This window comes from Belonocnema kinseyi, chromosome 6 (genome assembly GCF_010883055.1).
Source record: "Belonocnema kinseyi isolate 2016_QV_RU_SX_M_011 chromosome 6, B_treatae_v1, whole genome shotgun sequence".
Lineage (NCBI taxonomy): Eukaryota > Metazoa > Arthropoda > Insecta > Hymenoptera > Cynipidae > Belonocnema > Belonocnema kinseyi.
In genome coordinates, this window is record NC_046662.1 from 44,441,101 (window position 1) to 44,455,013 (window position 13,913).

Here is a 13,913-nt window from a genome sequence, read left to right on the forward strand (position 1 = left end):
ATTATAATAATTTATATCACAATATATAATAATTAAGTTAAAAAACATTTAGAGATTAATTCTACGATTGAGTCAAATTAATTATTTAAAATTTGTGATATACAAAGTTGATTTTTAATTACTTTCAAGTTAATTGAGGTTTTTTGTATATTATTTCGTATGAAGAGACTTTTATGGGACAGTCATGGTTTGAAAATTAATCTCATTTGGTTGAGCATTTAGCTATTTTCTTGAAAACAATAATTTTTTGTTTGAAAAAAATATCAAGTATTATATTTTTCATTGAGAGTTCTTCTATTTTTGTTGAAAATGTAACTACTTGGTTGAACATCATCCATGTATTTGTTTAAAAATGCAACTATTATGGTAGAAACTTCGACTTTTTGGTTGAAAAGTATCTTATTTGTTGAAAATTCATCCATTTGGCTGGAAAATTCAAAAGTTTTTTTTAGAAAATTTGTCTTTTTCGCTTGAAAATTCAATAATTTCGTGGATTTTTTTTTGTTTCTTGATTCCAAATTCAGCTTTTCACTTTCAAAATTTCTCTCTTTTGGTCAAAAATAATGAAATTTTTTTTTAACTGAAAATGTAACTATTTTGGTACAAAGTTAATCTAATCTAATTGAGGAATGAGATATTTTGTTGAATTTTTTTAAATTTAACTGTTTGATTTAAAATCTTTTTTGGTTAAAATAATATAAAGTATTATATTATATTATATATTATATAATTTAACTGCTTCTTTTTTAAACAGAAAAGAGTTCTTTTGCGCCTGAAAATTCAATAATCTAGTGGATTTTTTTTGGTTTCAAATTTTAGCTTTTCATTTTCTAAATTTATCACTTTTGGTAAAAAAATATAATTAAAAAAATTGAAAACTCAAATATTTTGGTAGAAAATTAATATGATCTGGTTGAGGATTGCGCTATTTTGTTCCAAATTGGTCTTTTTTAGTTTAATTCAACTGTGTTTGATTGAAAATCTTTTTTGATTGAAATAATATCAAGCCTTATATTTTTTGTTGAAAATTCATCTATTTTGGTTAGAAATTCATGTATTTTGTTAAGAATTCAACTATTTGGGTAGAAAGTTCGTTTTTTCGTAGATTATTAAAATATGTTGGTAGAAAATTCAACTATTTGTTTGAAAATTGATCTTTTTGTTGGTAATTTAACTCTGTTGTTGAAAATTCTTCTTTTGGGTTTGAAAATGGAAGAAAATTCGACTGTTTTATTAAAAATTAACTTTTTTCTTGAAAATTAATCTTTTCTGTATGAAAATCCAACGATTCGGTTAAAAATTCATTTTTTTTTGTTATAAAATTTTAATATTTTGGTAGAAACTTCTACTGTTACGTTGAAAAGTATCTTATTTGTAGAAAATTCAAAATTTTGGCTTAAAAATTAAAATTTTTTTTTATAGCGAATTGGACTTTTTCGCTTGAAAATTCAATAATTTAGTGAAATTTTTTTCTTTCTTGTTTCCAAATTCTGCTTTTCATTTTCAAAATTTATCTCTTTTGGTAAAAAATTATAATTTTCTTTAACTGAAAATTTAACTATTTTGGTAGAAAATTAGTCTAATTGAGGAATGAGCTATTTTGTTGATTTTTTTAAATTCAACTGTTTGACTTAAAATCTTTTTTGGTTAAAATAATATAAATTATTATATTATATTATATATTATATAATTTAACTGGTTTTTTTTTTAAACAGAAAATTGTTCTTGTGCGCTTTCATTTTTAAAATGTATCACTTTTGGTAAAAAAATATAATTAAAAAAAATTGAAAATTTAAATATTTTGGTGGAAAATTAATCTGATCTGGTTGAGGATTCCGCTATTTTGTTGAAAATTTGTCTTTGTTGGTTGAATTTCACTCTGTTTGATTAAAAATCTTTTGATTAAAATAATATCAAGCATTATATTTTTTGTTGAAAATTCATCTGTTTTCGTTAGAAATTCATGTACTTTTTTAAGAATTCAACTATTTGGGTAGAAAGTTCGTTTTTTCGTAGATTATTAAAATATGTTGGTAGAAAATTCAACTATTTGTTTGAAAATTGAGGTTTGAAAATTTGGTTTGAAAATGGAAGAACATTCGACTATTTTATTAAAAATTAACTTTTTTCTTGAAAATTAATCTTTTCTGTATGAAAATCCAACGATTCGGTTAAAAATTCATTTTTTTTTGTTATAAAATTTTAATATTTTGGTAGAAACTTCTACTGTTAAGTTGAAAAGTATCTTATTTGTAGAAAATTCAAAATTTTGGCTTAAAAATTTAACTTTTTTTTTATAGCGAATTGGACTTTTTCGCTTGAAAATTCAATAATTTAGTGGAATTTTTTTCTTTCTTGGTTCCAAATTTTGCTTTTCATTTTCAAAATTTATCTCTTTTGGCAAAAAATTATAATTTTTTTTAACTGAAAATTTAACTATTTTGGTAGAAAATGAAAGAATTTTTAACAAAATAGTTAATTTTTCAAGCTAAAAATTACAATATTTTAGAAAACAGTTGATTTTTAAGCCGGGGAAAAAGAATTTTTTATAAGAATGTTAATTTTCAAATAAAAAAGATCAATTTATAATGAAAAATTGAATCTTTGAATTTTAACTTCGAAGCCCAATTTTCAACAAAGCCAATTTTTAAGTTAAATTCTACGAAAATTTCATTTTCGTCCAAATATCCTAATTCTCTAATAAAATGGCTGAATTTTCAAGCCAAAAAGGCGAATTTTCTACAAAACAGTGGAATTTTCAACCACAAAAATATAAATTTTCAACAAAAAACTTAATTTACGAATAAATAGTTAAATTTTTAATCATGCCAGTTGCATTTTTTACCAAAATGGTTTTCAATTTTTAACCAAAAAGATTAATTTTCAATTAAAATAACAACAGGTTATACATTCTCAATCTAAAGAATCTTAAAATGAAGTTTTTAAGTCTTAAACAATACAAAATTAGGAGGGTTTTTAAATTGATAATTTAAAAAGAAAAACATTTTAAATTGAAATGTAGTTTGAGTATGAAAAATGTAGCAATAATTGTATTTACTATGCGATTCTGAATCGGTTAAAAATTAGCAATTAAAAATAAAATATTCAAAACTAAACAATTTGAAATAGAATGGTTTGAAATAGAAAGCCTTAAATCGTTGAAATTTTAGAGTGCTAAATTTAAACTTTAAATATCACTATTTTAATTATTCCATTTAAATATGTTTTATTTGTCAAAGTGTTTTAAAAAGTTTTGAAAAGTTTAAAAGAGAAAAAATGGCGGTTGTTTTTCTGAAAATATTCAATGTTAATTTATTCAAAATTCCATTTTTTTCATAAAAAAAAATTATTTAAAAAAAAAACTGTCTTTTAACACTTTTTTCTGTCTCACATTATTTTCGATATTTTTTCGAAAATATTGATAAAATCTTTTGAGACTAATTTTTTTCTCAACAATAACATTTTTGGGTATCTAAAAAATAAAGAAGAGCATACTTGAACAGTCCTTTTCTGTTTTTCATCGTAACAAAAACTTGTATTTGTTAAGAAAAAAAAAATATTCAAGGATTTTTTACACATTTTCGCAAAAATTTCAAAAATAACGATAGGTAGGAAAAAACTTTGAAGAGATATTTTTCTAGAACTTTATGGAATTATCCGCAATTCTAACCCCTTTTTCAGCTTATTCAGGGCAAATGTTACGGAAATCTCCGTCGCCCTATAGATAATGCCTAATAAAATATATATTGAACAATATGTGCACTTCTATGTGTATTTGCACTAACAAAGGGAGATTTATTCTAAAAATATACTGAGTTATGAAGTAAAATATTTTCATAACATCTCTGGAAATACTGATTACCGAAATTCATGAAACACTCGTGACGCATCTCGGGAAATACCGATTGCCGTAATTCTCGACCTACATTCGAAATTGATAAATTTAATCAGTTTAAGGACCTTTTTTTTAACATGTCAGTGTGAATTACCCATCAGGCAGTATATGTAGTGTAAGGGGGCAGCGTCGACTGGTGGGGCAAAGGGGACTTTTCATATACCATTGATATTATTTAACAATTTTAGTTCGACATTGCATTCAATAAATCTATTTTATTATAGAGATATTGTTACTTATACCAAAATGTTGAAAATTGACGTTGCTAAAGAAAAATGATACAGAAAACAGTTTTTACCAGGAAAAAATGGAAGATTCGTCATATTAATATATTACAACAATCTATATTTTATTCAAAATAACTTATTCTTTTTGCTGGATATGTTTAAGGCCATATGATGATTGGGTCACGTGACCAGATTCCTACCTTACCGGCGCCACTTTTGTAATTTCCTAACTTATCTTAACACGAAATGCCACATCGAGTTGAAAATTTGGGATACTAAACAAGAAGCACTAAGAATGGTGGGTTTGGTTCTAAATTTGTATAATTATGAAAAAAAAAATTTTGTTGCAAAGTTTTTTGTTTGTTGCTTTTTTCATAATTATTAAAATTTAGGACCAGGCCCACCTTTCTTAGTGCTTCTTATTTATTGTCAAAAATTTTCAACTTGATGTTGTACTTCGTGTGAAAATAAATTGGGAAATAAAAAAAGTGGCGGTAAGGTTATAGGAATCTGGTCACGTGACCCACTCATCACATGGACCTCAAGGTAATTTTTCTAGTACATAAAATACCACAGAAGCCAACCATCATGTTGTCCTATCTTTAGATGTTTTGATTTTCATAAAACGTTGCGGTCGGCTTTGCCCTCCTGTTGGGTGCAAAGCCGATGAAATACAACTTGTTGAAAATAAATCAATTACCAAATGATTGTTTTTTCCGTGTGATTAATACTTATAGAAATATGATATACAATAATGTAGAACTCAACTTGAGAAAAAAATGGATCAATTCCACATCTTATTAACTTAAAAAAAAACCATTGACTGTTAACTGGTCGGCAATACCCCTCTTACCCTTTTAACATTTCCTTGAAATATTCTCTGCAGACACTTGCAACCAGTAATCGTTGTTAAATTTTTTTTGCTCCTGTAATTTGTTTGAAAAATATTAAAATTACAAGTACTAAGTGAAATAATGATGAGGATGAAACTCGTATTTTATGTTTCGTGTGAGTTTGCAATAACTTTCTTAATTTTTCTGGTAAACACACAGAAAATTTTGGTAAATTTCAAGATGTTTTGGATAGGTTTAAGGTACTTTTCAAGAATTAATTTCCTAAGTTAGACACCACATCTGTAACTTATTCTCGAAGTTTCCATTCTAAGTCAAAGATTCTATGAAAATTTTTTATTTTATTTCAATTTAATACTGCTTTTGTTTTTAAACGGAATAATTTCTATTTGAATTGTTCAACAGTTTACAATGTTCTTGCAAAGTGAAAACTTTAAAAGTTGAATAAATTAATTTCAATAAATTAATAACTTAGTTGTAAGTTAAACCTGTAAAATTACAGTATAATCATAATGACAATTGGAGAACTTAGAAATATATTCCGGATAACCTTAAAGGTCACCCTAAGGTCATTTTAAATCAAACAATGTTTTGATAGCTATAAGAATAAAATTATTGGAAAATATTCCATAGCGGACAAACTTATGTAAGTATTACGCGTTGATGAGAGCCTAAACTTTGACCTTGAGCCTGACCTGGCGGCCGTTTGAAAGTCACGACCGCTCAGTTCGGGTAAGTGAGTTCAATTTTGAGCGTTAACGAAAAACATTAGCCAAGGGGTTTTTGAGGTCGTTAAAGCTGATACTGTATGTGATGAATGTGACCTTTGTTTTAACCTTGGGGATAATCTTGATGACTTTCATGGTTATTTCAAGGTCGAATTCGATTTATGACTTAAATACATATTTTATCCAGCTACAGAGCAAGACACCCTCCCCCCCCAAATTTTCCATTTCCGGAAAGAGAAAATCCGTTTTTTTTCTTCGAAATTCGAATATTAACACGTGCCACCGTGCACTTCAAAATCTCATTTAATTAACATGAAGAAGTTTTGAATTTTCGAAAAATTGAACTCATGTTCCAGGGTTTCATAGAAACGTGCCAAGTTTTTTTTAGAGATTTAAGAGGAGCGTCTATGAAATAAAACCATACTAATAACTTTCATTTCCAATCGACCCCCATCATCTCCACAGCGCCCCAAATATGACCCAAAAATAAAAACACTATACATTTTTACGTATTATTGTAACTTTTTAGCAATTTTCGTCGTCTTTTTCATAAAAATAATTAATAATGGACAATTTGAATATTTACAATGACTTTTTAAATGATTTTCAATTTTGCAAACAAATATAAATTATTTAAACATTTATTTAGTCCCCAAAATTTTTAAAAATAATCATATTTTCTGATTGAAGTGCAATATTTTGTCATTGTTTGGAGTAGTACATTTTTCTAAAAACATTATGTAATTATCTAAAGAATTAATTATTGTTTATTTTCAACATTTATATAAATTGAGTCAGAGATGTCCACTTTTTTCAAATTGGTATCATATGCTACTTTTTGTTGTATAATTAAATAATTATGGTACATTTCTTTTAATGTTTAATAAATTTCTATTTGTTTAAACAATATTTATTTTCTCAAGAAGTTTTTTTCGATAACTAAAAAAATGAAGTTTGTGTAGAAAATAACCCTAGTTTGTTGAAACCTATCATTTTGGTTCAGGATTTTACTATTTTGTTAAAAATGCATTTTTCATAGTTGAATTTAACTTAAAAAATTGTGAGTTTAAGAGATATATAAATATTTTTAGATTTTTGAAGATTTTAAACAAGAAATTTTGACGTTTTTTTACATTTTAAAAGGCTTTAAAAGTATGCAAAAAATTATTTATTAATTTCAACAGAATATTTTAAAAAATTTGAAATAATTTTTTAAATTGTAAAAAAAGAATCTGTAAGATTTGAAGGCAATTTTTTTTTTAACTTTAAAGCATTTTTTGATACTTAACAAAAATGTGAATAACTTTCATAAATATTGCGAAGTTTTGTAAAAATTTCAGGAATAATTTAAAATTTGAACTCATTCCAAAAACTTTAAAGCAAAATGTAGAGTTTAAAAATTTTCTAAACGTTTTAAGGATTTTGAAACCAATTGAACCAATTTCGAACGCTAAAACTTCGTTATTCGGGGGTGAATGGCCCTTTCGTTAATTAATAAAGATTGAATCTGTCCAGTTTTAATGTTTATCACTTAAAAACTGCTTAAAATGATATAATTTTGAACATTTACAAATTTATCGATTTATTCTTTAATTGAAGCATTGTCAATGATAGTGTTGATGTATATTTTTAATCATAAATCCTGGAAATGTTTAATTGATAAAAATGTGAAATTTTGCGCTTTAACGGCATCGTGCGCGAATGTGATTAGCAAAATGCCCAACACCGGCGAGCAAAATAGTTTCACGTGTGAGCAAAATTCAATCCATGGTTACCAAAACGTTTTGCTTGCCACTTTTACTGCTAGTGTCATCTAGCTTAATATTTTTCAAAATGAAAGTTGTTGCAATGTAACCTTAAGAAATTGATAGGTGATCCATTACTACACTCGTGAGAAAAATCCCGGCCACTGAATTACAATTCCCAGTTTTTTCCCGATGAATAAAAATCCCCCTTTTCCCAATTTCTCTTACAGTTAGAAACACTGAATAGCTTTCATTTAATACGTGCCGGATGGCCGTAAGTCAGGGAAAATCTATAAATTAGGGAAAAGTCAGGGAATTTGATTGATCAGGGAAGGTTAGGGAATTTCCCAAGCTTAATTTGACATTTTTTTCTTCTGTTTATAAAAGATACTACGTTAAAGTAAAAATTAGGGAATTTTGAAAATGATGTTTGGCGAAAACCCTGATACACCCGACTCTCGGTTTAGCCGCTCGCGGTTTAGCAATTCCTAGAACTGCTGGCCCACGCAGTTTCTTAGCTCAAGGGCCGAGAGACAGTTGTGACTCTTGTCTAAAAAAACACCAGCAGCGTGACGGAAAGGCGCAGTGCGCAGTTAATCACATACGGAGATTGCGCAATATTATGCATTCCAATTTGTAACGATTCAGGAGGCTCTGACTGCTTACGACTTACATTTCAATTCTATCGATTTAGCAACAAGGCTACTTGCAGGCAACCCTCGACACTGGGCGAAAACCCTGATACACCCGACTCTCGGTTTAGCCGCTCGCGGTTTAGCAATTCCTAGAACTGCTGGCCCACGCAGTTTCTTAGCTCAAGGGCCGAGAGACAGTTGTGACTCTTGTCTAAAAAAACACCAGCAGCGTGACGGAAAGGCGCAGTGCGCAGTTAATCACATACGGAGATTGCGCAATATTATGCATTCCAATTTGAAACGATTCAGGAGGCTCTGACTGCTTACGACTTACATTTCAATTCTATCGATTTAGCAACAAGGCTACTTGCAGGCAACCCTCGACACTGTGCTTAAACCGAGAGTCGGTTATATAATATTCTGGTTACTCATTTTCTGCCTTCTGTTTTCATTTTTATTTTTTTGTTTGCAATTGTTTCTTTCTATTATATTTTTAGTTGAAAATTTTATTAGTTAAAAAATTAACAATTTTTTTCAAAAGTCATCTTTTTTGATTGATAATTCGCCTTTTAGTATTGAAAATTGAACTATTTTGGCAAAAATTTAACTCTAGTTAACTCTTCTGAAAGTCCGGGTTGAAAATTCAACGGTTTTACAGAAAATTCTTCTTTCCTCTATTTCACGATTTGGTCAAAAATCCTTTTTTTCTTTTGTATTGAAAATTAATTGTTTAAACTGAAAATTTAAGTATTTGATTTTAGGTTACAAATCGATCGTTTTCAGTTGAAAATTCACGTATTCTTTCTTAATTATTTTTATTCGGAATTAATATTCTTAGCTGAAAATTGTCATTTTATTTTAGAAATTCATCTCTTTTTGTCGAAATGTCATTTTTTTTGGTTAAAAATACAACTGTTGCATTCATTGTTAAGAATATTAATCTTTGTGGTTTGAAAATTTAATTCTTAACATTAAATTATTCAAAAAAATTAATATTATAATATATAAATAAATAAAAAAATTAATATTAATAAATGTTAAAAACTCATCTGTTTTGGTCGAGAAATTGAATATTCGGTTGGAAACTCCTCCTTTTGGATTAAAAAATTACTCTTGTATGGTAAAGAATTCATATTTTTTGGTTGGAATAAGGGAATAAATTGGAAATTCTTAAAATGATTAAAATTTTGGTTTTTGAATAAATGGCCAGGGAAATTTCAAAATTGATCAGGGACAAATCAGGGAATTTTGTAAATTCAAGTTTTTCGGCCACCCTATAGACGTAAATTCTTAAGCGTTGAAATGAAAAATTTCTGAATAAAAAAGTTGTTGTTCAATGCACCTTGTTTATTTTTCTAAGAATTAAATTTTTTTTCGTATTTTGTGCTGTTTTTTCCAAAAAAGTTATTTTATTTTTACATGATCATCATAATGAGAAGGTATTAGTTTTATGTGAAAACTGACTATCGCAGATTTTTTTAATTTCCACGTTTTGAGACCCCCTGAATCCGAAAAAACCGGTTTTACGTGGGTGTCCTGTCGTCGTTGTCGCCTGTATACCGGATAACTTTCGAAAGACTAATCAAAACAATTTATCTTAATTGCTTTCTTTGATAAAAGGAAAATTACCAGCGTTATAGCATTTTCAAAATCTAAAAAAAAAAAAAAAAAACGAAAAGTAACATTTTAAGTCAAACAATGGACGATATGAAAAAAAGTCCAGAGAGGAAAAACTTCACTTTTTGAAGGCTCTACAAAATTATCGTAACAACTTTCCGAATTTCCTTGAAAAATTCAAATTTTGATCGGGCAAAACATAATGAGAAATTCCATTTTACTGATCAATTATACAAGATAAAAAAATATGAATAGACATAAAATTGTGCATTTCATATGGGTCTACAAATTTGCTAAAAAATAGAATTAAAATTTTTAATTTTTGGACAGACGACACAAACTATGAAAAAAATGATTTAACCAAAGTTTTCTATCCAAAAAATCTCCAATTTTTTCGTGAATAAGTTTTGGATATGTCGCATAGTTTTTGTTTTAGCCGTAAAAAATGGTATTAAAAATGAAAAAATGAAATTTTCTTGAAAACGATATAAGGTACGAAAAAAGATTAATAGACAAAAGTTGTTCACCTAAAATGTATCTACAAAATTGTTATGAATAATTTCGAGCCAGAATGAGTAGATTTTTTTTAATCGTAAAAAACAAGATTGAAAATAAAAAATTATAAGAACAAGACAGTTAAAATACGTATGTTTCCATATCAATCCATATTATAAATTTTAATCATATATGTACATTTATTAAAATGATACATGTTTTAGTGTGGATAAGAATAAAATGTAATTAAAAATAAGAAAGAAATATTAAAGTAATAAAGCTAAATATAAATAAATAAAGTTTCAATTTTGCGACTCAACATTTTTTGCATGTCTCGTATAGTTGTTTTGAAAAATGGCATTTTTATTACTTAAAAAGCATTTTCGCTTGATAAAAACAGAACCATTGGCAAAAATTACAGGCGGAAACCTTCATAAAAATCGTTTTTGTTTCTGTCTCAGGGGTTCTCAAAACGTGGAGATTTGGTGCAAATTCGCAAATAATAAAATTTCTGAATAATAAAATTCCCGAATAGTTTATAATATTACCGAATTGGAAAATTCGGGAATACTTAAATTCACGGGGCGACTGGAAAATCCCTCAAAATAAAATTATTGAGGCTGTAAAATTCCCGAATAGTGAAATTACTCAATTGGAAAATTCCCGAAAAATAAAATTCCCGAATAGTTTATAATATTTAACCGATTTTAAAAATTCCAAAATAATAAAATTACCGAGACTACTGAAAATTCCCGAAGAATAACATTTTCGTATATTAAAATTCTTGAATTTGAAAATGCCGAGAAAAAAAATTCCTCAATAGGAAAGTTCCCCAAAAATGAAATGCCCGAAAAATTAAATTCCTTAATAATTTATAATATTACCGAATCGAAAAATTCCGGAATAATGAAATTCGTGGGACGACTGGAAAATCCCTAAAAATAAAATTCTTGACACTGTAAAATTCCCGAATAATGAAATTACTCGATTTGAAAATTCCCGAATTTAAAAATTCGTGAAAATAAAAGTCCCGAATTTAAAAATTCCTGAATAATAAAATTCCCGGAAAGACTGAAAAATCCTGAAAAATAAAATTTCCGTATATAATAAAATTCTCGAATGTTACCGTATTCAAAAATTCCCGAATAATAAAATTCCTGGGAAATTTGAAAATGCCAGAAAAATAAAATTCCCGATTTGGAACATCTCTGAAAAATAAAATTCCCCGGATGACTGAAAAATTCTGAAAATTAAAATTCCGTTCACTAAAATTTACGCATTGGAAAAAATCCCGAATAAAATTCCTGAATTATAAAACTCCCAAATAGTTTATAATATTACCTAATCGGGAATTTTCCGAATTTCCGAAAAAATCCCTCAATAGGCAAGTTGCACAAAAATAAAATTCCCGAAAAATAAAATTCTTGAATAATTTATAATATTATTGAATTAGAAAATTCTGGAATAATGAAATTCGTGGGACGGCTGGAGAATCCCTAAAACCAAAATTCTGGACACTGTAAAATTCCCAAATAATGAAATTACTCAATTTGAAAATGCTTGAAAAATAAAGTTCCCGAATTGGAACATTCCCGAATTTGAAATTTCCTGAAACATAAAATTCCCGGGACGACTGAAAAATCCTGAAAAATTAAATTCCGAACACAGTAAAATTTACGAATTGGAAAAAATCCAGAATAAAATTCCTGAATAATTAAACTCTCAAATAGTTCATAATATTACCGAATCGGGAAATTTCCGAAAAATAAAATTCCTGGGATGACTGAAAAATACCAAAAAATAAAATTTCTAATAGTGAAGAATTCCCGAATTGGAAAATTCCCGAAAAAAAAAATTCCAGAATTTGAAAATTCCCGAATAATAAAATTTACGAGTACAAAAAATTCCTAAATAATAAAACTCCCAAAAAATAAGATTCTCGAAAAATTAAATTCCTGAATAATTTATAATATTACCGTGAATTGGAAAATTCCAGAATAATCAAATTCGTGGGACGTCTGGAAAATCCCTAGAAATAAAATTCTTGACCCTGTAAAATTCCTGAATAATGAAATTACTTAATTTGAAAATTTCTGAATTGAAAAATTCCTGAAAAATAAAATTCCCGGGACGACTGAAAAATCCTGAAAATAAAAATTCCGAACAATGTAAAATTTACGAATTGGAAAAAATCGCGGATAAAATTCCTGAATAATAAAACTCCCAAGTAGTGTATAATATTACCGAATCGGGAAATTTCTAAAAAATAAAATTCCTGGAATGACTGAAATATACCAAAAAATAAAATTTCCAATAGTGGAATTGGACAATTGGAAAACGACAAATAAAATTCCCGAATAATAAAATTTACGATTTAAAAAAATTCCTAAATAATAAAATTCCCAAAAAATAAAATTTTGGAAAAATAAAATTCTTGAATAATTTATGATATTAGAAAATTGAAAAATTCTCGAATTATAAAATTTCCGAATAATAAAAATCCCGAATTGAAAAATTTCCGAATGATAATATTCCTGAATAATAAAATTCCCGAATAGTTTCTAATATTATCTGATTGGAAAATTCACGTATAATAGTATTCCTGGGACTACTGCAAATTCCCGAATAATAACATTCCCGTATATCAAAATTCACGAATTTGAAAATTCCGAGAAAAAAATTCTCTAATAGGAAAGTTCCACCAAAATAAGATCCCCAAAAAATAAAATTCCTGAATAATTGATAATATTACCGAATTGGAAAATTCCGGAATAATGAAATTCGCGACAGTTTTAGTATTACTGAATTTGAAATTTCCCGAATAATAAAGTTCCCGACAAAACATTCGCGAATTATAAAATATCAGAACTAAAAAATTCTCAAATTCAAGCATTATTTTTTTATCTATAAAATTAATTATATTTTTACAATTAAAATTATTGTACAATAAAATTTTCGCTTAATTGTTTATATTCGGAAATTTTATAACTCGGACATTTTTTAATTCCGATATTTTATCATTCGATAATTTTGTGCCGAGAATTTTAATATTTGAGAATGTTCAAATTCGGTAATAATAAAAACTGTGTGAAATTTGATTATTCGCAAATTTTCTAATTCTGTAATATTATAAGCTTTTCAGGCATTTTCCAAATCGGGAATTTTATTTTTCGAGTTTTTTCAATCCTCCAAGATGAATTATTTATCATTTAATTTAATTATATGATATAATTATAATTATAATAGTTAATAATAATCATGATTATTAAAAATGACATAATGAACCAAAAATGCCTAGAATCGATAAGGTGGAATTGGTACAATTGCCGACAATTGTTTGCAGGCTCTAAAGGTAAAAAAATGAGTTAATCTCTTAACTTTTCAAATTCGGTAATATTCAGAACTGCCTGGAATTTTATTATTCGTGAATTTTCCAATTCGTCAATATTATAAGCTGTTCGGGAATTTTCCAAATCGGAATTTTTCTTATTTTTCAGTCCCAAAAAAGTGAATTATTTATAATGTAATTTGATTATTAACAATGAAAAAAATGAATTAATGTAACGAACCAATCATACCCAACATCAATGAGGCAAAAAATTGGAATTTGTACGACTTCAGATATGTAATTGTTTGCAGACTCAAAAGTTAAAAAATGAGTTAATCTTTTAACTTTTCAAATTCGTTAATATTATAATCTGTTTGGGAATTTTCTATATC

At 27.1% G+C, this 13,913-nt stretch overlaps 2 protein-coding genes across 2 annotated transcripts in view; one reads left to right on the top strand and one right to left on the bottom strand.

Annotated features, from left to right (window-relative positions):
• LOC117174163 (TIMELESS-interacting protein) overlaps positions 1-13,913 on the bottom strand; it is a 29,226-nt gene that overhangs the window by 14,858 nt on the left and 455 nt on the right. The window lies entirely within an intron of this gene.
• Positions 1-13,913, top strand: part of LOC117174162 (very long-chain-fatty-acid--CoA ligase bubblegum-like) — a 119,208-nt gene that overhangs the window by 1,247 nt on the left and 104,048 nt on the right. The window lies entirely within an intron of this gene.